The sequence below is a fragment of the Lytechinus variegatus genome, chromosome 1 (assembly GCF_018143015.1).
Source record: "Lytechinus variegatus isolate NC3 chromosome 1, Lvar_3.0, whole genome shotgun sequence".
Taxonomy (NCBI): Eukaryota; Metazoa; Echinodermata; class Echinoidea; order Temnopleuroida; family Toxopneustidae; genus Lytechinus; species Lytechinus variegatus.
This window is the reverse complement of record NC_054740.1, coordinates 50,180,093-50,207,885: the sequence shown is the minus strand read 5'-3', so window position 1 is coordinate 50,207,885 and position 27,793 is coordinate 50,180,093. Positions and strand designations below refer to the sequence as shown.

The following is a 27,793-nucleotide window of genomic DNA, read 5'->3' as shown; positions in this document are numbered from 1 at the left end:
GCTCGCGCTTCACGTTCGTAATAATTATTCACTTGCATACTTATCTTTTTTAAGGATTGCCCAGAATGTTCAAAACTTTTAGAAAAAAGTACATAAGGTTCCCCCCCAAAAATAGCTCGCGCTTCGCGCTTGCATTATATAAATAATGATTATGGTATTATATATTTATGTTTATTCATAAGAATAAAGCAAAGAAGTGACTAATAGGACTACCCCTTTAAAGAAACCCAAAATCCCGGCAGATATCATATTCGAGTGGCCGATCGGGGAAAATATGGCTGAAAAAAATTCCGGGCCCCCCCCCCCTATTGGAGAAGGCTGGATCCGCCCCTGCTTCTATTAACCTTTTCTTCATTCTTTCCATTGATTTTTTTTCGTTTTTTTTCCCCAACTTTTTATTTTCCCTTTCGTTTTATTTTTTTTCTTTCTTTCTTTCTTTCTTTCTTTCCTTCTTTCTTTTTTTTCTTTCTTTTTCTTTCTTTCCTTATTTCTTTTTTCTATGTTTTACCTTTCTTTCTTTATCTTTTTGTAGTCTTCATATTTGCGTTCAATTTCCTTTCATTTTTTTCTCTCATCTTTATTTCTTTGTTTAATTTTCTTTTTTTTTCTCTCTTCCTGCACTTTTTACATTTTTATTCCCTTTTTTCTCTTTCTTTTTATTTCTTTCTAACTTTCTTTCATTCGTTTTTTTTAGACTTTTTTTTCTTTTTCGGTTCCTTGTTATTATTTTTTCTTATATTAGTTTGACCTTTTTCTTCATTTATGTTCCTTCACTTTATCATGGATAATTGTTCTATTTTTTTTCTTCCTTTTCCTTCTTTTATTCATTCTATTTTCTTTCTTTTTTATTTTTGAATTCTTTTTGCTTGCTTTCTTTCGTTTACTCTTTATTTTTTCATTATTTTCTGCTTTGTCCCTTTCATCTTTTTTTTCTGCTTCATTCTGACCCTTTTCTGTCTTCTTTCTTTCATACCTACTTACTTTCTTTCTTCATATTTTGTTCTTTTTTCGTACCTGCTTTGTTTACTTTTCTTACTTTTTTTGCACGTGAACGTCTCGAAATAATAAAATCAGTCATTGCGTATAAAATGCCTATTTCGCGCATTACGCCAGAAACGGTGAACGCGCAGCGCCCATGATATTCTCTTCACATAAGGAACGCTTCTATTGGTTAAACTGCCAATATAAAGCGCATTTTGATTGGTAAAATCTTAAAAATGGGCGTGTTGGAGATAAGAAGGGGGCAGTCCTTACAGAGATAAGAACGCGTTAAGAAGATTTTCAGAATACCGATTTGCAATGATTTTAGCGTCTTCTTATCTCAGTGAGATAAGATAAAAGATAAGAACAAAGATAAGAACGTTTTCAGAATACCACCCCTGACCCATTTCCACTCTCGGTCACGCTGAAAGGCAGTCCTTGTCAAAGTTGAGATTCTGACGAAAATTTTGATACCACACTCATTCCGGCTCAAAAATAACGAAAATGGCGAAAAACTGCTCTAAAGTTGACGATTATTCCGGAAGTTTAGTATTTTGGGGTGTTTCGCTTGTGCTCGCCGCGTCACGTGACTTTCGGAAAAAGGTGAATTTTCCATCGGAAATCGCCTCTGCCTGTTCAAACTTTGAGCGTGCAGTAATTAATTGTAGTCCCATATACCGAATTTCGTGTTATATCATGTTCTGTGTAAAGAAATCAAAATCAAATGCATGCAATCATATACTAGTATCGGTACTGACGGTACTTTCGCATTTCTCGACCAAGGCTGCAGCCTGCAGTGCAAGTCAAGTGCAAGCCCTCTCTACTCTTCTTTGTTCCAGTTTGTATTCATTATTATAGTCATATAGGCCTAGATCCACGCCAGCAAATTTATTTCTTTTCAAATCGAATTTTAATAATATTGATAACTGACATTGAACCAAAAAGTTGAGTTAAAATCATTAATCAAATCTGACAATTTTTGAATTACAATTACGGTAAACTAGATCTAGGCCTACTCTTGATAAACTTGCCTTGTTGAAACTAATCGTACTTAAACACAAACTGAAGTTGACTGTCATGTCATGAGTATGAAATCTAACTTTACTAAAAATTTAGATACTGATTAGTTTTGTCTATTCCATCTGACAGTAAAGAGTAATTTTACATGTATTTGGCACATGTTGGTGAATACTTTACTATATAGGCCTAGTAATGACTATTAGTACAGCATCACTAAATGTTTTTGAAGAATAAAGGTGTGCTCATGAGTCATGATCTACGTGTACATAAAGTTAGAAGTAGACTACATGTAAATAAATCGCTGTAATAAAACATTACGGTTAGTCAAGATAGAGCTTGTGCCATTTTAAAATATTTTTTCTCTTGATTCATTTTTTATAGACGATGGACGGTTCACGTCTTCGGTGATTCGATTGTTCGCGGGCTTGATGTGTATCTCGACGAAGAACTTTTTGACTTTCAAGTTACTTGCTTACTCGGAGCGAAAATCAAGACTGTTAACAATCACATAGAGAAACTGAATCCTGCGAATGATAAAAGCGGAGTTGATGCTGTTTTGATACATATTGGAACGAACAACTTGTGCTCCAGTGTGTGGAATATAGACAAACATTCTTTCTTTGAATTGTATACCTGCATACGTCGTCAAGACCCTTGTGCAATTGTCGTTTTTTCTGGAATCATTCCGAGGTGGGACTCTCAACTGTATGATCACTCTGTATTTAACAATCTTCAACTTGGATCTCTATGTGCAAAATTACCTTTGTGCAAATACATTGAAGTGAGTCAGCCAAACCATGAACTCTTAATTGACGATAGATGTTTTGTACAAGACGGACTGCACCTTAATTCCTATGGAAAAGGAGTCTTTGGAAACGGAATTTCCGTAAAACTAAGGAAGTGCTTGTCACCAGGGAGCAGATGTAGATATATTCCACCAGAGTTGCTAATACTTCACCCTCCCAAAAAGGACAAAGGAAAAAACAAAGAAAACCTACCAGCCAACACTTGCCAAATCCATCACTTGCCAAATACAAACTCAAGGTGAGTCTTCCTGTGTAAATCATCCTGGTAACTTTGAATTTTGCATCAGATTCCTTTTAAATGTTAAATATTTTGCTCAGACTTCAGGATACATGTACATGTAGTTCACATTACCCTACAGTTGTTATTTTCATTGTCTTATATTAATCTGGAATTCTGATTGGACCACTTTGCTAGGTGATAAATCTGTAATGTTGTTTTATATTTCAATAATTACTTGATGAGTTTCTTTTCTAATACATTTTGTTTTTATTTGTTCATACCCTACAGAACCATGTAAGAATGAATCCACAAAGAACAGCAGCGAACATGCAAGCCTGGGACAATCTTGCCGCAGCCAGTGTGCTGATCACCAGCCTCAACAGAAAGGTAAAATTGAATTCTAGTAAACAGTGGCGTACCGTGGGTCACGGCATTGGGGGGGGGGGCACCAGCCAAAATTTTGAGTCACTTCGTGAGCGCGCGAAGCGCGCCCAGTTGCCAGGTATACTGACCTAACAGAGACATTTTAAGGACAGTGCCATTAAACGGACATTCAGACCTAAATAGGGACATTATAATCAGTCTTTTGTAACCATGATACGTACCTGTCTCGCTTAATAATGCGAGCGCGAAGCGCGAGCTAAAATTTTTTTGAATATTGACTCTCCAAACAGGAAGATTTTAAGGACTATATTTTAGGAATCCATTAAGAGTATACACATCTCACCATAGTCATCTAATGCGATTGCCCATAAGCGCTTGCTTATTTTGTTAGAATTACATCTAAACATGCACATAAAGCACTTGTAATCATGATTAACATACCCATCTCACTTATCAAATCTTGCGAGCGCGAAGTGCGAGCTGAAAATTTAGGAAATTCAGACCTGAAGGGGAGCATTTTAAGGCTTATTTGTAGGAATTCACGAAGACCATACGTAGTTCACTAACCAAATGATGCGAGTGCGAAGCGCGAGCTGAAAATTTTTGATATTCAGATCAGAAAAAGGGACATTTTAAGGACTGATTCTACGAATTCATGGAGAGCAGACATATTACACAAAGCCACTACTGCGAACGTAAGCACGGACAGGAAATGATTTATATTAAGACCTTAAATGGGGCCATCACTTTTAAGTAGTCATGAAAGAGAAGCACACTATTGTACATAAAACAATAATAACTCGAAGTGCGAGGAAATACATTTGGCAGTTTGTTGTATATTGACTTGAAAACGGGAGGTTTTATAGTATAACAGGATTATATATCTCGGTAAACAGACAATGCGAGCACCAGGAACAATGAAGACATAGGCCCTATGCAAATTATGTTTCATAAAGTTATGAAAAGAAATGTTTCTTATGTAATATAACATAATTATGATATAATATAACATTATAATGAACAATAATGTCTTCTTTTCCACTACGTTTCTCTCCCTTTCTTCCTCTTTTTCTCCTTTCCCCCTTTTTTTTGGTCAGCCGATTGGGGGGGCACGTGCCCCCCCCCATGCCCCCCATAGTTACGCCCAAAGACCTTATAATATATTACTAGACCGAAAGCTGCGCGCGCGTTCAGCACAAAACAAATGAGATTAGACTCCGCCTACCGCGATCATTTGAAGACAAAAATAAGCCCCCATCATAGAGATGTATAGATTATCTAGAGTGCGGGGTCCCCATAGGCGCGCGTACTTAACGTCTGTGATCGCGTGGAGCGGGGTCGGCCATTGCTCGATAGGTCTAGATTAGCAAAAGTACCCGGATGTACACATAGCTCGTACGTGTACACGCTGAAAAAGGAATGCCGTCTCCGGCCTTTTTTCTTGAAGAAAAGAATCCAACCTCATTACAATCGAAAATATTAATGACAAATTGCATTTCAATTAACTATTAGTGTGATTACATGTGGATTAGGCTCCGGGATTAGGCTGTGAATTTGGCATTTATACCTGACTTCTCTGGATGAAATTCTCTATTATGATTTTTTGCGTTTACCTCTCTGCTGTTTATGCCTATTTCCCGGCGGGGCCTATTTTAGATAATGATAGATGACAATGTGTATTTATATCAGATAAAAATGAAAATATACAACGTACATTAATGGAAAGATTGAAAATTAATTCAAAAGACAGTGAATTAGCCCATCTTCTGTGGATTTCCCGACCTTGAACTGCATCGTCATTTTCAGTCACATTTCCTCCATTCACGTTCTTTGATCATGTTGATTCCATGTTCTCTTGACCAATTTGTTTAAATTGGATATGATTTTGTAATGTCCACGTAGGCCTACCTGTATGTACCTTGCTGTAATTTTCTTTGAAATATATCATTTTTTAATGTACACTGATTTATATAACTTATATAGCGGTTTTGATCTTTGATTACTGGATGCAGGGCATTTCATTATTGTTCTTGGTAAGCATGAGTGTTGAAACTTGTGCTATTGGTGCGATGCATGTGTAGGCCTACGTGATGAATTTTTCCATAGGAACTAATAAATTCCAAAACCTTTCGGCCTATATGGCACTGAAAATGAAATTTAAAATGTCCTGAATGACTTTTTACTGTTCCAACTTTTTGCTTTTTAATTTGCTTCACTTTAAGTTACTATTTTTTTTCAAATTCGCTGTTTAGGGGGTGCATGGTGTAATTAAAGTGACATAAGCACCCAAGCAAATTCACTTTCACAATACTGATCGAGAAGAGTATAGAAGGGGCGCATTCGGACACCTGAAGTGAAAATGAACATGTACTGTCCCACCAATTCCAAAACCATTCCACGCCCATAAAATGATATCATAATTTTGTTCATCAATAGAAATAACAAACCTGAATAATCAAACTCAGGTCCATAGACTATAGCAATTGAAATCAAAAGAAGAAAACTAGAAAATCAAATTCAGTATATACTTTTAAAATGACAAATAAAACTGAATATGCAAAATGCGTATTTATCTGTTTAGTGTACGTTTTGGAAATCTTTGCCATAAAGTTAATCGACACAGACACAGTTAATTAACACAATAATTTCATGAAAAGGAATATACAGCTGAGATTATAAATTAGGATGATCACTGAACAGCGGAATTTGTAAAATCGTATTCCAAGTATTTGTAAGTTTTATTGTCAATATTATTGTTTAATAGGTATGGTTTTGTATTCACAGTTTTGCAGCCGCTTTTATATGATAAGTTTATTAAGTTTGCAATTATCTCTTTCATGTCTGACATTGTTATAAATTGGTTTTATACACTCAGTTTTAGTAATAATATTCTTTAATTGTAGTAAAAATACGAATTATCATATCCTCCTGAACCGCCCCTTTTCTTCCCCTATATTTCTCCTTTTCCTTCTTCCTCTACTTATACTACTAGTATTCTGTCCTTGATTTGTTCATAATATTGGTCCATTGGAATCATCATAGGATCACAAACACCAGCTATATATCAACAGACTATTTCAGCTGAATTGCTATATCAGCATAGTGAGCCGGACTGAATCAAGTCCGACTTTCCAGAAAATCAAAATGAATTGTTTTATGTTGCACATTTTAATTTGTTTACTCTCCGAAATTTGGAAATGTTTGCAAGTCAATAGTACACTGTAAACATCCCCCCCCCCCATTTAGGCCTCCTGTATACATTGCAAAATATTGTGCGACTATATGGATGCGCGCATTTGATATGCAAATTTTGCTGTCAACGAACTTTTCTATATACATTTATCGCATGTAAGAAAGAGCAAGTCATATGATCGATGGTTGCCTACATTGGAAATCTTAATCATCATTAACTGGACCAATGCGTAGATCATTTTTAAATATTATCAATAAAAAGTAATTTTATTATACTCTTGCGATGTTGGTTACATCGACGTTTAAGCCAACGGGGTTCAAAGGGAGTTCGGCTCTATTCTAAATTTCTATAAATGATTATATATTGTGTAGATATATATAGAAAACAACAATTATCAAGTGAAGAAATAAATTATCAGCAATCAGCATCATAGTAATTAGGAAATTATACTTGAAAAAATACAGTCGTATTTTTTCGCGTCTCAGATGCATCAGTCACTGTGATAGGGCCTATGAAATGTTTGACGTACTTGAATACCAAATTATATTAAGACATATTAAATTTATTTGAGGAGCTAGAACGATATGCCTAGGCCTACATGTTATTTTCAAAATTCATCACTTCCAAATCATTAGAAAATAGAAGTCATATCATTATATCGAAATGTTATGACCCAACTAAAAAAATTATTGGGGATGTAGCCTATTGATCTTTGGCATACTAATGAGTAATGTAGGGTATGTGCCTATAGATGGGCCTTTATAGGCATGCCTGTCTTCAGTTTTGTTCGATTTTTTTGTTCATTTGAACTTTAATCTAGTGCAATATTTACAATTTTGCTTTTCAATTTGCTTTCGCTCTCATATGTCATCATTTTGTTCCGGTTCTATGCTCATCCGTGTACATGCCCCATAGGTACTGTACGCGCATGGCAGGCTGCGAAGACCTATCGAGTAATGGCGGCCGGTCTCCGCGTAATCACAGCGATTTGACGAAGTACGCCCTCTAGCGTTATTAAGTATATATCTCTATGGCCCCATTGACATTCATGAGCGTAAATATATTCATATTCCGGCCTTGTCATTGGCTAAGAGTGTCATTAATACGCGATTTCCCCGATTCTTTGTCATCGATACTAGTGGTATCGTGTTACAGAAGTAATTATTCATTTGACCTCATTACGTCATCTAATTTATTCATTCTGAAACTTTTCTTTCCACACAAAAATGGACCTACGAACACTCCGGTGAGTACGTATAAATTGATATAACCACATGAATTCAGTGGACTATTTACAAATTTCACACTGTATTTTGTGATCTTAGGTTATTTCTCTACCAAATTAGAGAGTTTACTATCATTCTTCTGTTAAAGGAAAGCAGAATTTGGTCTTTGAAATTGAAGTTAGATTGTCATCGTCGCCCAGTGCAGCCTGTATGTTGCTTGCAGTGTTGCGGTTATGCCGCTGTGTTAACCACATGTATTTTGTACGGGCTCCTACCCGATTGGGCATCGAGAGAATTTCGGGCCGGTTTGGTTCACCTCCAATTAACAAGGACCAATCCACGATTGATTAAAGCAAGAAGAATGAAGCTTCTTTTTGTACACTGTAACGTTAGATCTAGAGGGAGATCTGCATCTATCTTCAGTAGATCGAAACCCAGTCAGGAATAAACTGTGAAGTGGAGTGTGGATGAAGATATATTGCCTGTCATTGTGTCAATCCTTACTTTCAGTTTCAGATATCAAATTTATTTTGCATAACTTCAGGCTTCTTCAATTAGCCCCCACCCATTTGAACTTATTGTTATTTATAAATAGGGTCTATAGTTAGACTCCTAGACCAAAAGCTTCAGTCTCTCTATTTTGGTTGTTCCGCTGAACTGTGTTGGCTCACTCACGAATAGTAAAAAAAAATGTCAGAAATTGTTGAATAAATCCCCAGAAACGACGGTTATTCCTGTATACGAAATAATATGCTGCTCTGCATGCATGTTTGTCTTATTATCAATAGGGTAGATCTAGGACCTAGATCTAGATAGGCCTAACGTTAGGTCTAATTTCTAACTTGGTTACCAGAGGATCTAGGCCTAGTGTTACTGTTGCTTCTTTAGACTTAGATCTAGGCCTACGGTACTTCACTTTTATTCATCGATGCTTTCTAATTCTAGGCCAACCTAATTCAAATCGAGTCATCTAAATTATACTTTCCCAACCCGCGACACTTACCCCAGGCCCAGGGCTTATGATCTAGGTCTGTAATTTAGGCCTAGATCTAGGTCTGGGCCTAAACGACTCCATTTACATGTACGAGTATGCCTGTCAGTGTCAGTGGACCAAGGACTAGATCTAATCTTGGTCAATAATGGCAATGAAGTTTAAACTTTTAGCCAGGAATAAAAGACATCAAATCCATATAGGCCTAGATCTCAGTTTAGAACCAAAGCTTTACTTTCTAGGTCTAGATAGATCGAGAGTCCATCGTTACTATCTAGACCTACGCGTAATTTAGATACGCGAATGCTGTTGCACAGCTCTGACTGAGTCTTGGACTAGATGATAGATCTATACTTTCTTACAAATAGATCTAGACCTAGTGCATGAGATGAAATTATGTTAAAGTCAAATGAAATAAGATTCGGAAATAAAAAGATGCAGATGTTTCTTTTTTGGGGGGAGGGCAGACATTTGAAAAAATTTAGAGAAACATAAAATTCAGAAAGCGAGGGCCAGAAGTAACCAATATTACCTATGGCCGTTTTGTGCATTTTCTAAAATAAAATTGAAGGATGTCATGCAATTCTTTTTTTGATGAAGGTTTTCACATTTCATCTCTTACCCAAATCCCTCCCCTATACATACGGCCATGAAAAATATCACTTCTTATTATTGTACTCTCTTTTCTTTCACAAACAGGTTGAGTTTGAAGAAAAAGAAAAACAGGTTGAGTTTGAAGGTCAAGAAAAACAGTATAGAGGTCTACCTATATGGTTCAAGATGATGATCATAAGTGCATGCATCATTTTGCAGATTCTCATCCAGGTATAAAAGTTAAACTAACCCATTCAAAATTACAGATACATTACATGCATTGAATGTTAACCATGTTTACATTAAATAAAATAACCTGAGCCACAAAGAGGTAGGATCTGTACGGAACATACACTTCTTAAATATACAGGCTCTCGAGTCTGAAATAGAATCAATGTCAAAAGTTATGTACTTTGGGCAAATTTATAAAATTAGGACATGTCCTTGATCTACTAGTAATTAAATTGCCTTTTTATTTCCTATTTGTTTATAAACAAAGCAATATTTATTTTTCATGAGTTATATTTTATAAAATTCATTTTATTCATTCTTTAGTGTGATATTCATATTTCATATTTGTAGATTTACGATTTTTTTTTGGTTTCACATTTTGTCTAATAGGATGATGCAATTTGACAATTTCCATGGAGGTGATTGATGACAATAAATAATTGGTGAAGTAGGCCTAATAGAACAGTGCCTGGACCACAGAGAGAAATACAAACTACAGCAGTTATATGAGTGAGTGAGTTAGTTAGTGATTATTTTTGATGATGGAGGTTGTTCACATTTTTTTGGCAAAAAATAGACCTGCATTTGAAAAACCCATTTCAATTTTGTTTCTAGATTATAGTTAGTGTCGTTTTTAATTACAGATCAAAATATTCTGTGCAACAAAACATATCAACTTTAATTCTGACTATTCATATAATTTACATATGTTAATTTATATATTCATATTTACAAGAAATCTCTGTCATTTTTTCGAAGAGTACATGTAGTTAGAATGGAGAGTGGTATGTAAACTGCAGAGAACATGTTTAAGTGATATGCTTTATAGAAGTACAACTTTATAATTAGAAGTAAGATTTCCTATGGTATGTGTTGAAACATATATACCTATGCATAGTCTCACTTTTCTTAAAACATTTGTTTTATAAATCATGACAATTTAATTGATTTTCTATCTCTATTTTTTTAAATCTGCAGGACTGGTGTAACAGATGTTTTCATTCAAGAAATCCAACTATTCAACATTGAAGACTTAGGAACCACGTGATGAAAATGGAAAAGGTTTTTTTTTTTCAAAGTCCAATTAAAAAAAAAAACAACCCAAATTCATGACGTATGAAATTTCTTATTGATTTTCATTAAAATTGGTTGCAAAAAGAGAAGCTATAAACATACAAATAGGAGCAGCGGATTGAAGTTGCTTGAAAGTGGGGGGGGGGGGGCACAGGGAAAATGCTGTTTTATGTGAAATTTTTAAAAAGTTGCGAGCAAGCAAAATTTTGACATTTTAAAAACAAATATCAAATTTTGTGATAGATTTCGACAAAATATTCAAAATGATATATTTCACCCTGTTTTCCTTTTTCTTTTTTCCCCTTGGTCGTCATTTTTTTTTTTTGGGGGGGGGCAAGAGCATTGGCGGCGGAAGGCAAAAAATTTAGGGGGGGGTCCACCTGAATTTATCTACCTAAATCTTAGAAGGGACCACAAAAATTTCCAGCAAAAAAAAAGGTCAACCACAATTTTAGGGGGGCACAACAATTTTAAGGGGGGGTCTACTTGAATTTAGGGGGGACGCAGGAAAAAAAATTGACGAGCAAAAAAAAAAGATTCTCAACAAAAAATTTAGGAGGGGGACAGGTCCCCCTATCCCACCGCTTCCACCGCCTATGGGCAAGAGTCCTTCAAGCCCCCCCCCCTCCATCTGTACGAACCTGCTTATATACCCCACTCACATGAATTATTAAACTTAATGCACACAGGATTTCCTTCAGAAGTATATTATAGAAATGAAAATATTGTTTTCTTGTTTCAAAGGGCACTCGTCATGGTGACCATGAAACAGATCCTTCTCAAGTGAAAGGGGCACAGAACAAATTCTTTAGAAGCGCTCTTCTTGGGTAAAAAGGGGCAGTGATTCAAGAAAGGGCACTTTCAAGAAGGCGAGGGGGCACTTTGTATTACATGAAACGGGCTCTCAGATGGAAGGGCACAGAACACGTGGGGGGCATTTTTGGGTGAAAAATTGCAGATAAGGAAGAGCACTAATTGGTATTACCTAAAAACAGGTTCTCATCAGGTGAAAGGGACACAGTACACGTTCATGAGGGGGCATTTTCTTGCATAAAAAGGCACTTTTCAGTGCTTCAAAAAGTAGGGGAAATTGTGCCCCCCAGCATAAAAAAAACATATTTATTTTGGTTCAAACTATTAACATACGCTTAAGATAAAGATTAATCCTCTGATAATGTGATTTTTTTTCTGGATAATTAATAAAATTCACCACTAACCAGAAAATTCCTTCATGTCTTTCATTTGTGTTCATATAGTATTTGTACCGAGCTAAAATGAAAGGGATTTGGAATTGGCAAAATTCAAAGTGAGACGGAGATCGAGAGAGGGAAAGAGTGATGAGAAGTGGATTGAAAAGAGATGAGAAAGAAATGGAGGGGCACATAATTATGAAGAGATAATTTAGAGGGGGTGGTGAGAGAGCTGGTGTTGGAAGTAGGAACAAAAGGGGTGGAAGAGAAATAAGACGAGATTTTTGGAAACCAGGAGACAGATAACAAGTGGGAAAATAAGAAGGAAATATATGAAAAGTTAAGTTGCAAAAGGGGCTAGGGCCACTCCAAGAAAATCATTTTTTTTATTCTCCCATATTGCAATATTCTTATGCGAAAGTGAATTTTCATGATACCCTACCATTAGAAATTCAAAATTGGGTATAAAAGAAATCTACTTATCTTCATATTTTTTTAAGATATTATTTTCCAGAAAAATTATGAATGGACCTAACCCCTTTTGAAAAAAGTGAATTTTCTTTTTTTAGTTCACTTTTTTTATGGGAATTTCAACTTTTCTATGGTATCATCTTATAGAGCTACTAAAAATCAATTAAGACATAAAAATCAAATTTGATTAAAAATGGACCTACCTAACCCCTTTTAAAAGTGAGCTCTTCATGTAGGAGAAGGGCGGCACAAAAGAACATGATTGGGAAAATGATTAAATGGAAAAAAAAAAAGAGTAAGAAATGCTTGAGAATAAAGGGGACAGGAAACATATTGAGCATGATAAACTGGGGCCCGTTTCATCATGAGTTACAAGTATGGTAACTACGAATACCAATCATAATCAAGGTTCCCACGGTTATCAGTGTTATCACAATAATAGCGATGTTTAAATAGCTCAGTGTAATTCATTATGAAACGGACGCCAGAAGAAAGCAGGCACGGGGATCATGAAGATTTTTTTTTTTTACTTCTCCAAATTAAATTTGTAACAAGAAATGACTCTTTTAGTGGTGAAAGTTATTTTTTTCAGTATTCATACTCAACCAGTGAAAATGAATACCATCATTGTAATAACCATGATTTGCCCCCACCCCACCTCCACCTTTTTACCTAATCGCGACTTGATCTACTCTTTTCATCTTCCCTTTTAGAATTAACATAGGCCTATAAGACGCAATACAAACATTGTTTTGTTTTTAAGTGATATCACTTGTGATATCGATACTTTATAAAGCGCAGCGTATCGTCTCAGATTTGCGCTTGCTTGATTCGCTGAATCCTTCGCGTCACGAGCGCGTAACAAAATGAATACATTAATAAATTTGCCAAGTTGACCTTTGTCATTGCGCTGGTGTGCGTATTGTCTAATACACGTACAAAACCACAGTTGACGAGGGAGCATCGTACGAAATTAATATTAATGGGGGCTTATTTTAGCTTCTAATGGATTAAACAAAATGGCGGTAGCTTCGGGGGCCTGGTTACGCCACTGCTAGTAAATACAATAAACATTCGAATGAATATATAACCATTTCTAAATTAGTGTCTTTAAGGAATAGTTTATATTTTGAAAGGTTTTAATTTTCTTGTGTAATGTATTTGTTTTCTGTATTTTATGCAGAACCATGTCAGAAGAAATCTGCAAAAATGAACAGGAAGAGGAACTTTGACAATGCTTGCTCTAGCTCTTGCCATACCCAGTCGCACTCTGCTGTCACCCTCCTCGACAGAAAGGTAATTGAATTGCTGACAGTAATTGCAAAACTGATTACATTCCTACTTTCAGACTTGCAGTGATAAAATTGAGAGCTCTGTTTTTTTATTTTTTTACAAATTTTCAATATTGTGTGACACTTGACATTAAATGGAATTAAATAATCAAAGCACTTAATTTCTTTTAGTTTCACTATGTTTTGCTATAACCACTTAGGTAGCTGTAAAATTTCCCTCTGTATTTTGAATGCTCAACAGAACATCTGATGGCATCCAAACGAAAGAGAAGGGAGAGGCAAGGGCGCCGGAAGCGGGGGGGGGGGGGCAGGGGGGCACTTGCCCCCCAAAGAAAATTTTTGGGGGGCAAAACGAGATTTTGCCCCCCCAATTTTCCCCCTAAAAGTAGAAAAATGATATTATTTAAGGACAAAAGTAAACGATGAAGGCGCTTTTCTGCCTAAGAATTGTCATTTCGTTTGTCAAAAATGAAAAAAAAATCGCCCCTGACGGGGTAATTACACATCATAGTAAGCCTTGCGTCTTTTGACGAACATGTCCCTCTGTGAAACATACCTTTGATAAGCCCCTTTTCCATCTTATTACAGTGTGATAAACAAGACCGCTGAAAGACCTTTGAAAGACCATGAATTTTGGTTGATCTTTCAGAGGTCTCTCAATGAACCTACAATGGTCTTTGAGGTCTTACGCGAGTCCTGACCAATCTTTCAGTGGTCTTCGTGGTCTTCATGGGCTCCAAAACTTCTTGAAACGGTTCAAAACAGTCTTACAACGGTCTTACAGGAAAATTGTCTTTCAGTGGTCTTTCAGCAGTCTCTCAAGATTTTTGCGGAGATCACTGAAAGACTCATGAGAGATCATTGAAAGATCATTGAAAGACCATTGAAAGACCAGGCAAAGTCCATGGAAAGAATTCTGAAAGATCACTTATTGCATAAAAAATCTCTGAAAGACCATTGAAAGATCTCGAGAGGACTAGTCTAAGACCAGTACGACAAGAAATATCAAACTAGTCTTTCAGAGTTCTTTGAGGGGTCTTTCTGAGCCATTCCACAGATAGACTGTGGGATGGTCGCTAAAATTGTGACTTTCCGTGGGGCGGCAAATACAACCACGGTTCTTGGACATGAAAATATGTAAAATATTATGAGTGAATACATGCACAATGTTGCCATCGGTAAATTCTGCTCCTGATCTCAAAATTAAAATAATAATATGCAAAATCGTACCATTGATTCGACTGGAAATTCCGCCATTCACCCCGTGTGTTAAGGACTTCCGTGAACGCACACAAGCGTGCACAATGCATGTAACCTCGTTCGCGTTTTATTTTTTTTTATTCGCTGTACATGGTATACGTTATAATACAGAATGTACGATGGCGGATAAGATGTCGTCGTCTTCGTCGTGTTTTGACAGCGAAAATGACGATTTATCACGAGCAAATATATGCTACATGCACATCTTACCCAAGGAAAGAGGGCCAGTAAATTCCTTTCAAGTAAAGAGCTAGAACAAATTTAAGCCTTTGCTGCATTCGTTGATGTAGACTACCTGGGACTTCATAAAAATAGCTATTCGTGCAGCAGAGAAGTTTGCGATTGACTTGCATGCAGCCCAGCCCCGGCAGACCAGCCCGACGTCCGACCAGCATTTCAGCAAGATCCGAATGGATCAAAATAAATATAGATGTTTGATGTAGGCCTACTGCGTTTACATCTTGCCCAGAGCCAGGTCAAACATCGTTCGTATATCACCAGTATTGAGCAATCAAGCGATCGAAGGTAATTTGTTTTCACTTTGTGCTCTTGCATTTCACTCTCTGCAAAAGTGAAGCGGTGCAAACTTTGATTTTTGTATAGGTCTACATCTAGATTTCTTAATTGAGTCGATGAATAATGTGACTCATGACTTACTTCGTCTTCTATTCATAGGCTTGTAAATGTGGCGGTGAAGTAAGTCATGACATGAGTCACATTATGTATCGATTTAATTAAGAAATCTAGACCTATACAAAAATCATCAAAGCTTGTACTGCTTCACTTTTGCAGAGAATGAAATGCAAAAGCACAAAGTGAAACAATTTTGGCATGGACAAAGATCGCTATAACAAGGATCACCATCTCAAAATCATCCTCTGTATCTTTTACACCTTCGATAGCTTGATTGCTGGAATGCTGGTGATACGAACGATGTTTGACCTGGCTCTGAGCAAGATGTAACGCGTTACATATATAACGTTAGTTTGATCCATTCGGTTCTTGCTGCAATGCTGGTCGGGATGGGCAGGAGCGTTACGGGTCGGTGGCCATGCAGGAGGGGAGAGCAAAAAAATTTCCGGTCTTATCAGGGGCAGATCCATGATTTTCCAAAAGGGGGCTAATTTTTCAGAGGAAAGTTTCGACCAGCCCCCCCCCCAAAAAAAAGTTTTTCAACCAATTGACAAGCAAAAAAAAAATTAAATAAAGGTTTTCACCCACAAATGAAGTATATTTCGTACACGAAAAAAGGGTCTTCAATTTCAAAAGAGGGGGCACACCTTTGTTTTAATGGCATATTTACATTACAAATTTTAGTATTTTGTTTCTCAAAGGGGGGGGGGGCAGGCAATGGTGTCATGAGGCAACATTTTGAGGGGCGATATGGTGTATCGGGTAAAAAAAAACAATGCAAGTGAGCAAAAAATTCTAAATTTTTATTACAAAAATCCAATTTCAGATTTTGACATAATGTTAAAGGATACACACAAAGAAAATTCACGAAAGTGATGATTATAGACAAATTATATATGAATGGAAAGGTCTTGTCTTTTTATACACAAATATGTCACTAAAAAGTCTTACAGATGTTGTGGAAATGCAAGAAATGAAATTAATAGAGACCCTTCTCAGCCCCCCCGCCGCCCCCAGGCAGACATTCACGCGATCGATAACAGTCGAGAATAATGACGTCACATGATCGACTACACACTATCTCTCTGTGCATAATACACTGATACACCTTCCTGGTCTCTATTTTTCTTCGAATTTACCGTTTTCTTCATGTGTTGTGATATCCGATTTCGACATCTTCAGACTATAAGAGAACCAGAACTGTGTTACTTTGTCCATTTTTATTGAATTATGAACTGGAAAGACCGATTTTGTCCACTCGACAGTCTTCGTTGTGTTGCTCTGATTCCAAGCTGTACTGTCCCATTCACTTGCTGCCGATGCAGGTTACGCTGTTTGATCCAGTCAAAAGTCAAGGTAAGCATGTTTGGAAACTGTAGTCTGTACTTGTTCTGACGATGCATTCAGGTCAGATGACAGATACAGATCTGATATAATTTTAGAATCATGCATTTTGGCATGACTACTATTAAAATTAAAAAGTCTTTATTTTAGAAATAATGTTTTTGCACAATTCCAGCAGATTTTTCTTCACAAAGACTTCAGTCAGAACTCAGATTTCTAAATAAACTGGTCAGGACTCAGGCGATTAAATTATTTAGGAGCACTGGCATGGACCATGGCTGAAAATATGCTGTTCAGAGGAATGTTTGGCATTATCGTAGTTTTTGTCACCAGTCCATTCACTGCTGTTTATTTCGTCAACGGCGGTGATCCACTCCCATTGACTTTGTACACAACGAGCGCACAAACACCAAATTTCACGATAAGGCCGAATGTTTTCACGATAAGGCCAAATGTTTAAGTTTTTATTATACACAGGTCTAGTACCCAATGCGTTTATGCTCAGGAGGGCCCTGTATCGTATACATCCAGATACACAGAATTATATCACCATAATGCCGATGTCATGAAGCAAGACAAATTTTCAGCAGTGGTTACCCTGATCATGCTGATTCCTGGCCAAAACTAGAGTCTGGTGTTTCTTTCTGATTAGAGTGCTTCTACATATGAATGCATAGTGCCTTCAACATAAAACAATGAAGATAAATGCACTCTTTGTAATGACACAGAGTACCGTACCTCAAGTGATTCACTACCGCTAAGCGGTAAGTAGAGTGGGGCCTACACAAACATCACTTGAGCGTTGAGGTAGAGCACCAGTGTTCTGAGTGGAATTTTTCAGGTGTCTAAACCTACTATTATTTGTTGTTGACCGGGAATTACATGCCACCGCACGTCCTCAATCATCAAGATAATGAAATTCATACTTTGATTTGATTATTTAAATTATTTCTTTATTTTTTCTCTCTTCTACACACAGATCTGCACACTTGCTGACTCTGGTGACTTCTGGTCTCTGCTCGCTACTTCAATCTGGGAGATTCCATCATGTCCTCTTACTGATTTGGATATAGCCATTTTTTTTCACTCTTTCCAGGAGCTACGATGCAAGTTTTGGACTGATAATGATGCAACAGAAAATTTATCTTTATCGATCTTGGAAACGATTTTGAGCACAGTTTTGGAGAGAACTAAAAAAATTGACTTGGACAGGAATACAGCTTGTCGAAAATAAGAACACACAACTTAAAACGAAAAAAACAATTTTAATGTTATTAGGGCATTTTGCAAGAAATTTTCTAATCAATCACACGTCCCAAATCAAGGGTAAGTCCTTTGATTAAAGACAAACATGTACATGTAGTTGAACTGCTATTACAACTCAACCTTATTACGCTTGAATTTGAATTTAAGACTTACGCTTGATTTGCAATGGAACATAAGTTTCTTGCAGTGCCCCATATTTGTGTTTTGTTATCAGATATCTAACGTGCTGATTTTTCTCGAAAGGTATAATATATTTGTCCTTTTAAACGGTATTTGAATATGGGTACGCCTTTTATTTGTTTTCCACAATATTTATTGCATGTACATGTATGAACAGAAGTGAAATATTTATTGTGAAGCACTGAATGTTGTGTGTTGTTGTGTGATGGTTCATCATTTTTTTTTGTTCTAAGACTGTAAGCCTGGTGGGTGTGAGGAAGTGGCCTGGATGAAAGAAAAGTGAACATGTGCCCAATTACAGATTTGCATATTTTAAGACAATTTTGTTTCTGGATAAATATTGCTATGCATTCCCTACATTAAGAGTAAAGGAGAAGTCCACACAATCAAAAATTCATTTGAATTTAAAGAAAAACAAGATATTGCAGGAAATTTCATAAAAACTTTGATTCAAATTAATATAATTACTACTCTAACATTGAGAAATTTTGCCTAATTTATAAAACGATGATATGCTCATCTGTGTCGATGTGCAAATTACACTAACCGTTATGTCACACGCACTAAGTTCTTTTGTATTTTGTTGTTTGATATATTTACATGACATGTAGATTGGATATTTAATTTTCTATTTATTTTCTGAAAAATTTTCAGAGGGATTTTAATTCCTCCAAATAACATTTAGAGTTACAGTTCCGTAAATGTAACCTATTGTGTTCGGATGAAGAAATTCCTATACTCAAATCTGCAAAGAATTAAAAAACAAAATGCCACAAAAAAATTAGAAACGAATGTGATGTGACAACACTAATTTGCATATCATTGTTTTGTGACTGTTTTGAGTAAAAACAGCAAGGGAAATTACTCTATTCAAATAATTTTTAGTTGATGTGGACTTGACTTTTAACTCATCCTGTACCCCTCCCATCCCAAATAAGAGTAGAATCTAATCAAGAACTTGAAAATCAAAAGCAGCAATTAAATAAGATTTGATAAATACAGGTCTGAATGGGATTTCACAAGAAAAAAAAAGCTGGGTAGGGACGAGAAGGAATAAAAAAAAAATAACCAAGTTAATCCGAGTTTTGAACCAGGGTCCTCGCACGCGACAAAACGATGGCCAACACGTTTGGCCAAACCGTTCCCTCCATTGTGGTGTGCTTTTAAGATATATGAAACAAAGTCCGCTCGCCGCTGTGGGCTAATCATGTTTCGGCAATTCAACTGCAATTTCAATCATTTCGCGATGGATATTGCCATGTTATTTTGTGGTTCCTGACTTTGTTACGTACTGAAATTTCATAATTTTTTTTCAGTCGTGACGAAGAATGTCTATGCTTTATATTGATTATAATATCAATTTGTCGCAAGTGTGATTTCTAAGTGAAAATATGCTTTGTTTATTCAAATATATTTCTTGAAAAAAAATCATTTTTTCTAAGCTAAATATCGGTTACCAAAATACGTTAAATGTGCACTTTATTTCACTGTTCAGTAAATTCAAACTTTTATCTATATAACAAGACCAATCTTGTGAGGAATAAACAATTCTAAGAGCAAAAAAAACGCTGATTGGAAAGATCGTCTTCAATGGGCTGCTGTCAGCTCAGCTGCTCACGCTCATTGTGTGACGTCACTCAGCTGGAGCTCGCAAGAGGACCGATGGAAGGCAGAAATATGGCATGAAAATAAATCATTTTTGAGAGCTGATTTCTGCAAACTCTAATGACTATTTTGAAAAGTGAAGTTATATATCTGATTAGTAATACTTCCCCTTTACAATGATGACCACAAAAAGGCATTATAAAACACTTTGGATTCTTCGAGTGTCTCCTTTAAAGAAGATAACATATTTTTCACCCTTCTCTCTTTCCTTTTCCTTTTTTTCTTGGTCTGTACGCCACGGTAAACAAGATTTTGTTTATGATTTTGCATGCTTATTTAAAAAAAAATAAAATCACCTTTTCATGACAATTAATCTGTTCTTCTTTCTTTCCTTTTTCAGTTCCTCTTTTTCCCCTTTCCCTTTCATTCTCCCCCTTTTCTTTTTTCCCCTTTAAGTTACCGGTGAACTCCGCCAGGGGGGATAGCTTGCCCCGCCCCTGCACTGTTAAGCCACTGCTCCCTGGGATGGACCGGGCTGCATGCAAGTCAATTGCAAACTTCTCTGCTGCACGAATAGCTATTTTTATTCTGAAGTCCCAGGTAGTCTACATCAACGAATGCAGCAAAGGCTTAAATTTGTTCTAGCTCTTTACTTGAAAGGAATTCACTGGCCCTCTTTCCTTGGGTAAGACGTGCATGTAGCATTTATTTGCTAGTGATAAATCGTCATTTTCGCTGTCAAAACACGACGAAGACGACGACATCTTATCCACCATCGTATATTCTGTATATAACGTATCATGTACAGCGAATAAAAAAAAATAAAACGCGAACGAGGTTACATGCATTGTGCACGCTTGCGCGCGTTCACGGAAGTCCTTAACACACGGGGTGAATGGCGGAATTTCCAGTCGAATCAATGGTACGATTTTGCATATTATTATTTTAATTTTGAGGTCAGGAGCAGAATTTACCGATGGCAACATTGTGCATGTATTCACTCATAATATTTTACATATTTTCATGTCCAAGAACCGTGGTTGTATTTGCCGCCCCACGGAAATGAAAAACTAGAGACATTTTCCTTGTCCATCCCACAGTCTAAGAGTCGACAAATTTCATTGATCTTGAAGACCGCTGTAAGACCTCACCAATCTTTCAATGGTCTCCGTTCTGTGGAATGGGGGCCTATTAGTATAAATGAATACATTTCAGACTAAAACCGAATGGCAAATTTGCATGCTGTGTCGGCTAACAAACGCGCGGTCGCCCAGAAACGCTCAGACCGGGGTGGTGTTTCATAAATATTTTCGTCCGACAAGTTGTAAGATCTGACAACTTTCCTGTATTCTGATTGGTTGAGAAGCATTGTTACCATAGTAACTGTCGGATAAAACGTCCTACAAGTCCTTTCATGAAACGCTCCCGGACCTGGGGAGTGTTTCATCCGACAAGTTGTCAGATCTGACATCTTTCTCTGATGTTGATTGGCTGAGGGGTACTGTTACTATGGTAACTGTCGGATGAAATGGGACTTTTCGGATAAAACGTCCGACAAGTCCTTTCATGAAACGCCCCCCCCCCCCCGATATCACCAACGCGCGTGAACGCTAGTTACTCGAGCAACATATGGAATCTGAAAATAGCTGTAAAACCGAAAAGTTTAAAGAGTTATAGAGGATTGAGTAGTTGCTTATTGGATAAATGAGAAGATGCTAGCTTGATTCGGCGAATGGAGTGCAGAGCAGGAGTATTCATCTATCAACTAATCAAGCCTCTTCTTCAACCTTTTCTGGTTTACTGTCTTTATCAGGACTACGCTCATTTGAACAAAACATTACTCGACTTTCACTATCTACTTCCTCCTATCAATTTCAATTCTTCCTCTATCCACTTTTTTATCTTTTTTTCGAAAACTCCACATGGTGTACCGTCAACCACATCCGCTGTTGGAATGTAATTGTTTTCTTCTAAATAATGTTACATAATGTACATTATGAACTGCCGTATTTTGTTACTTCATGATTATTTACCAATGAATATTTCCAGGAATTCGATATTCATCATTTCCTAGTTATGGTCACATTTTCCCCAGAAAATATGTAAAGAAAAAAGAAGATTTTGAAGGGGTCATCCAAAAGTGCTTCCCAGCCATACAAAACATGCCAAAGGAAACACATAAATCGAGTAATGTTTTAAATTTTCAGAAAAGTTTTAAATTGTTAAACAATAATTAAGCAGGTCATATTTCTTTTTCCTCCAGTTACAAAATGTGAAACGTTTTGCCTATGTATGTATAATCAGGGACTCTCTCCAATGCTGAGGTCAGAAATGATTTAAATAGAATGGGTATTTAAGCGCTTATCGTCGTCTGCCACGTCAGAACACCCGCCATTTTGAATTTAAAAAGACATTCATTGGAATGTATTTTGTTTCTGTTGTTACGCTTCTTCTGCTTCTTCTTCTTCTCGCGTCGTCCGTGTATGTAAATGTACATAAATAAATATTTCTGAAAGGATATTGCATGAAAAATTTAATTTCTGGTATTTTGAGTCAATATAAGCGTATTACGTAATTTAATTGATCAGACACGAAAACCACATTCCGAATTTAATAAGCGATCGTTTTGCGCGTAGATTTCATAGGTTCTCATAAACTCTGAGTATAGTCTTTCGTAGTGAATTCTATGTTTAATTCTCAAGAAATTTATTTTTGAATTCTCTTAGAAACGTAACTTTTAAACTCCATTTTTACACAAAGTCCTTACCGTGGGGGGGGGGGGTCCCACGCCCTCTACCGCTCGATCGCTTCGGTATCTCACGCTGTCAAAAATATTGTGCCCCCTTCGGGATTTTGCCCCCCAAAACTGAAAGTGTTCCGGCGCGCCTGGGAAGAGGAGCATGGACAATGAAGGGTTCCTCATCCCTCGAAAACCTGCCAAACCACCTGAACCTCCTGACTTACCGCCTAATCGCCACATTCCAGATACTCCTACCTACTGCCTCATTCCATATGTTCAACTTTGCTTTAGTCCACAACATCTGCAGCTCTCACCAACGCTAGATATCCCAAGACCAAGGTCATCTTACATTACCAAGAAATTACGGAGGAAAGCGTACATGGCGTATAGGCATCGGCAATGTGCTTACAAACATCGTAGACGAAAGAAGAAGGTACATGTAAATCTAGCATTTTTTCACTTCTTAGCTGGAGGTGTATACAAGTATTAAAATATTTTTTAAATCCATACTTTTACATTTTTAATAGGGGGTGGGTTGGAAGGAAAAGGTTTGTGTGCACAATGCAATTGTGAACTTTGCAAAAAGTGGCAACATGTGCATGTACATGTATTGTTATGTGGTTCAATTGAAGGTTGACCAGTTAATTTTTTTAATTTATACATATTAATGATGAAAGATGTTTGACAGATGAGTATTGTCAGTAAATAACAAATTCAAATAATCTATACAAAATATATTTTTAAATTTCTGAGCTGTCATAATTTATTGTTCCTATGAAGTTTGGCATGTAAATGTCATTGAAGTTTTCAAAATTAATTTCATGTACGGTATTCATTAATAATACTTAATATCAGGGTGGTGATGTTGATTTGGATCAACATCTTTTTGAATATCAATACCTCAATAATTAATTTAAATGTGAGAACATTTAATCAATTCAATTATTTACATGCTCGTTGCATGGTATTTGGGATTCAATACTAACAAAATTGGAACAAGATTGTGAAGTTATTAGTACATGTTTGGTTGAAGACTTTCATACATAATTTATTGTCTATTTAAACATTGTTAATGCTAGATCAGGAAAGCATGATATTGCTTTGTCAAACATTATTTTTTATCATATCAGTGTATTTTCTTTAATATTTTCCTACCCTTTTAACTCTTAACATTTTTAGAAACGCAGACTACAAGATTCTCAGGCATACACTCTCTCCATTCCTCGAGTTGAACCCAATCACCAGGAATCTACTCTTCCGGATGCATCCACTCAACAGGAACTCTCAGGACTTCAGCAGTTGGGGTAAAGCCCGGGGGGGCCCCCGGGCTTTACCCCAACTGCTGAAGTCCTGAGAGTTCCTGTTGAGTGGATGCATCCGGAAGAGTAGATTCCTGGTGATTGGGTTCAACTCGAGGAATGGAGAGAGTGTATGCCTGAGAATCGGGGGCCACTTCCATTCACGAGTGGATACCATGCGCGAACATGGGGTCTCGAAAAGCACCCTAAACACGTAATTATCATATTCTGAAAATGCACCCCTTAACAAGTATTGGCGTGTGAAACCATACCCTTAACAAGTATTGGAAACGAAACGATACTCTTGGCAAATATTCCCAAAAATGAACCCCTAAACAAGTACAGGAATGTTTTATTGTTACGGGTCCTTCGGTCGTCGGCTTTACCTTATTTGGTTTACTATGATGACCCCACCTTCTACACCTCGCGCAAATCGGACTCTAAACACTAAACACGAAGTGTTAATTGGGGCAAAAAGGACATCCTTTATGAAACATTTTAATTTTGTTTTATCATCCCCGCAAATTCGACCCTAAACACGTAATTTTCCAAGCGAAATAGATACCCTTTTTTCATTATTTTTGTGTTTTTGACACCCTTATCACGTTACGTACGTAACGTGCCCTATCGTGAAAAAGACATCCTTTTTACGTGTTTTTTTGGTTGCGCATGGTATCCACTCGTCAATATAAGTGGCCCCCCCGGGGGGTAAAGCCATGTAAGAAGGTTGCGTGTGGACCTTGTACCCTCTGTCAGCGTACCTCATTAAGATATTGCCACCTTACTTCGATGAAATCTCAAGAATTAGCCAATTTTATAAAAACTCAGAATTCCCAACTTACAGAAAGTGATTGCATTTGAAATGCATGCAGAATTAAGTACTCCAACAAATTAAAAGACCTTTCGTACACCCCAACAAAAACACGAAAAAAGGACAGACTGGAACTTTGTTTTCTTCATAGTTTATCATTGTGCACGGAACACTCACAAGTTGATTCATGTATAAAATAAACAGATTTTAATGAAACTTTTGATACCAACTTAGAATCAGTACCTGATGCTGTTCCCCTGTGCCACAAGCACAGGAACCAAATTACAAATTTTCATAAAATAAAGGAATGTGCTCTTTGTGGTCATCTATTGAGACCAGTCTATCTGAAAAAGAAGTACAATCTTATTGAGTGTGAAGGTTTAGATTTTTAGAGACTTCCCAGAAGGAAAAACCAGTTCCACTGGACCAGTTAGACCAGTATAATTTTAACTGGTAACTCTGGAAATTGGAACATCGGTTTACAGGTCTAACTTGTCATACTGGTCCAGTTAAAATTTTACTGGTCCAGTTAAAAATTAAACTGGTCTTGAAGTACTGGAATTTATACTGGTCTTGATTCTGGTGGTTGTTACTGGTCTCACTGGCCCAGGCACGTAGCCAGGGGGGGCGGTGGGGGCGGTCGCATCCCCCAAAACGTCCCCAAAAAGAAAAAAAAAGGGGGGAAAAAAGAGAGGAGAAAAGGAAAAGGGAAGGGAGGAAAGGGAAGAAAGGTAGCCTTGTGTTCTTTTTTTCTTTTTATTCTTTATTGTTTTTCTAAAAAGAGAAACGCCTTCACTCTTCTTGCTCTAAATTTATATATGAATTTTGCTTCCGCGCTGCGCGCGGTTAAATGACAATATTGAAGTTCTCCATTGTTTCCCCCACCTTTTCTCTAACCCCAGCTGTTTTTCCACCTCAGCTATATGCTTCTTGCCAGTTAAAGTTAAAATTGTATACATTAGGGCATGAATTTGAGTAAGGTTAGGCCGAAGTAAATATATGAAGTCATCTTTTTTTTTCAATTGATCGCGCAACTTCTGGTCTGGTCGGCTCCGAGCGGGTAAAATCTTTATATCAGTTTCTGCCGTCACCTCCATAAAGTCAACTTCTCCCGCTTTTCAGCTCATTACTAAACAACCATAATTTTGGGGCAAACAGGTTCCTAATTTAAAAAGAGAAAGGTATGAAATTCGTGTCGTATTAAATAAAAAAGTACAATATTTTTTATCAAATTGTTTCAAACTTCATGTCATTTCCCTGTATACATCCATCTCCTGTCCTGTTTTGCGCCCTCAGTTTGAAATTTTGAATGACACTTAAGTTCCTTTATATTCAAAATGAAGCGCTTCAGGATAAGTCAAAAAAATTAGGCTTCCTTTTTTTTTTTATATAGATAGATAATTTCAATAAATCACAGAAGTTTCAACTTTTTGCGCAATATTTTCCTTGTAATGAAGTTCAATAATCTTAGAAAATCAATTGAATTAGAGCCGATTGGGTATTAGAGATATCTACATTTGATGAAACGTACGCCCTTTGAAATTTTAGAGTTTCATTGCTCTGCGCGGGGAGGAATATCTTCCTCTACCAATCTTCTCCTCTGTTTTGCGAGTTAAAAATATGCACTGTTGCTAAATTGTTTGTAATCAAATCTGATCTGTCCAAAGAAAGGATTCAATATATCTTTGAGAATACCCTTTTCTCGGGACCCTTTTTATGGCAAGAAAAATTGATAAAACGCTTTAGCTTCCGCGCTTCGCGCGGAGTTATTACCATTTCAAATTCCTCCATTGAATTTTCAATTGTATACCTCTTTTGTGCGTTCACAATCACTATTTGGAAACAAGATTCAAAATCACAATATAGTCAACCGAATTGGAGGTACTAGAGACAAGAGGAACGGCTCCTTTTCATTTTAATTTATGAAACACTAAAAGCTTCGCGCTTCGCGCGGGAGGGGGAAACTCCCCCTCCCTGCACCCACCCCCTAGGCTATTGCTATTGCTCTGTAAGTGTTGGCACGCTTCGCGTGCATTTACCGCCCCCTCCAAAATGAAATCCTGGCTACGCGGTTGCTCACTGGTCTTCATACTGGTCTAACCGGTCCTCAAACTGGTCGAACTGGTCCTCGTACTGGTCTTACTGAAACAGTTTGTTACATGCATTTGGTTTGTTATATACCATGGCCAGTGAAATGTGATGGAAAAGATAGTTAGTAAATTAATCTTTCTGCTGTTATTTTGAATGTGATGTATGAAATTACACATTTTCTTGTGAATTAGTTCACACACTTATTTTGAAGGTTTTCAAACAACAATGGGTGCTATTGCAAGGATATTCCATTATAAATCCTGATTTTTATATAAAAAACAGGAAATATGCAAATGAGGTAAACCACGTGATCAGCATCATCAGAATTACTGGTATTACTGGTCTTGACCAGTTTAATTTCAAACATTGAATTACTTTAGACCAGTTGACTATATATCAGAGGAATACATCTTGCTTTGATCTTAATCATAATTAGAGGAAATGATTATTTTAATGTTAATATCAATACTTGATAATTATGATAATATTAATAATAATAATTACAATATCAATAACAATAATAATAGTAATAAGAATGATTAATAATATCATAATGATAATAATTGTGATAATCATAAGAGCAATGATGATAACAATGATAAATGATAACGATAAGTTTCTCTGAATTGCAAGATTAATTTTTCATAATTTGTTATTAAATGATCTGACTTGAAAGTCATTATTTATTGGACCAGTAACCAGAATGCAATTATTTGAACTGGTCTCCAGTTCATTTTTACTGGTCCAGTTTAAAATCAATTGGTCCAGTAAACATATACTGGAAACCAGTAAAAATCTACTAGAAACCATTTATTGGACCAGTAACACCAGTTTAATGAAAAAGAATTTAACTGGTATTACTAATTGCTTCAACTGGAATGCAATTGTTAGA

General features: G+C 36.6%; 1 long non-coding RNA gene across 1 annotated transcript; it reads left to right on the top strand.

Moving 5' to 3' along the window:
* Positions 1-2,383: 2,383 nt before the first annotated feature.
* LOC121415759 lies at positions 2,384-23,079 on the top strand. The gene is made up of 4 exons (XR_005970050.1): positions 2,384-3,045; positions 3,316-3,414; positions 13,565-13,677; positions 22,993-23,079. It is a non-coding gene; the product is annotated as an uncharacterized LOC121415759 (long non-coding RNA).
* The last annotated feature ends 4,714 nt before the right edge of the window (positions 23,080-27,793 follow it).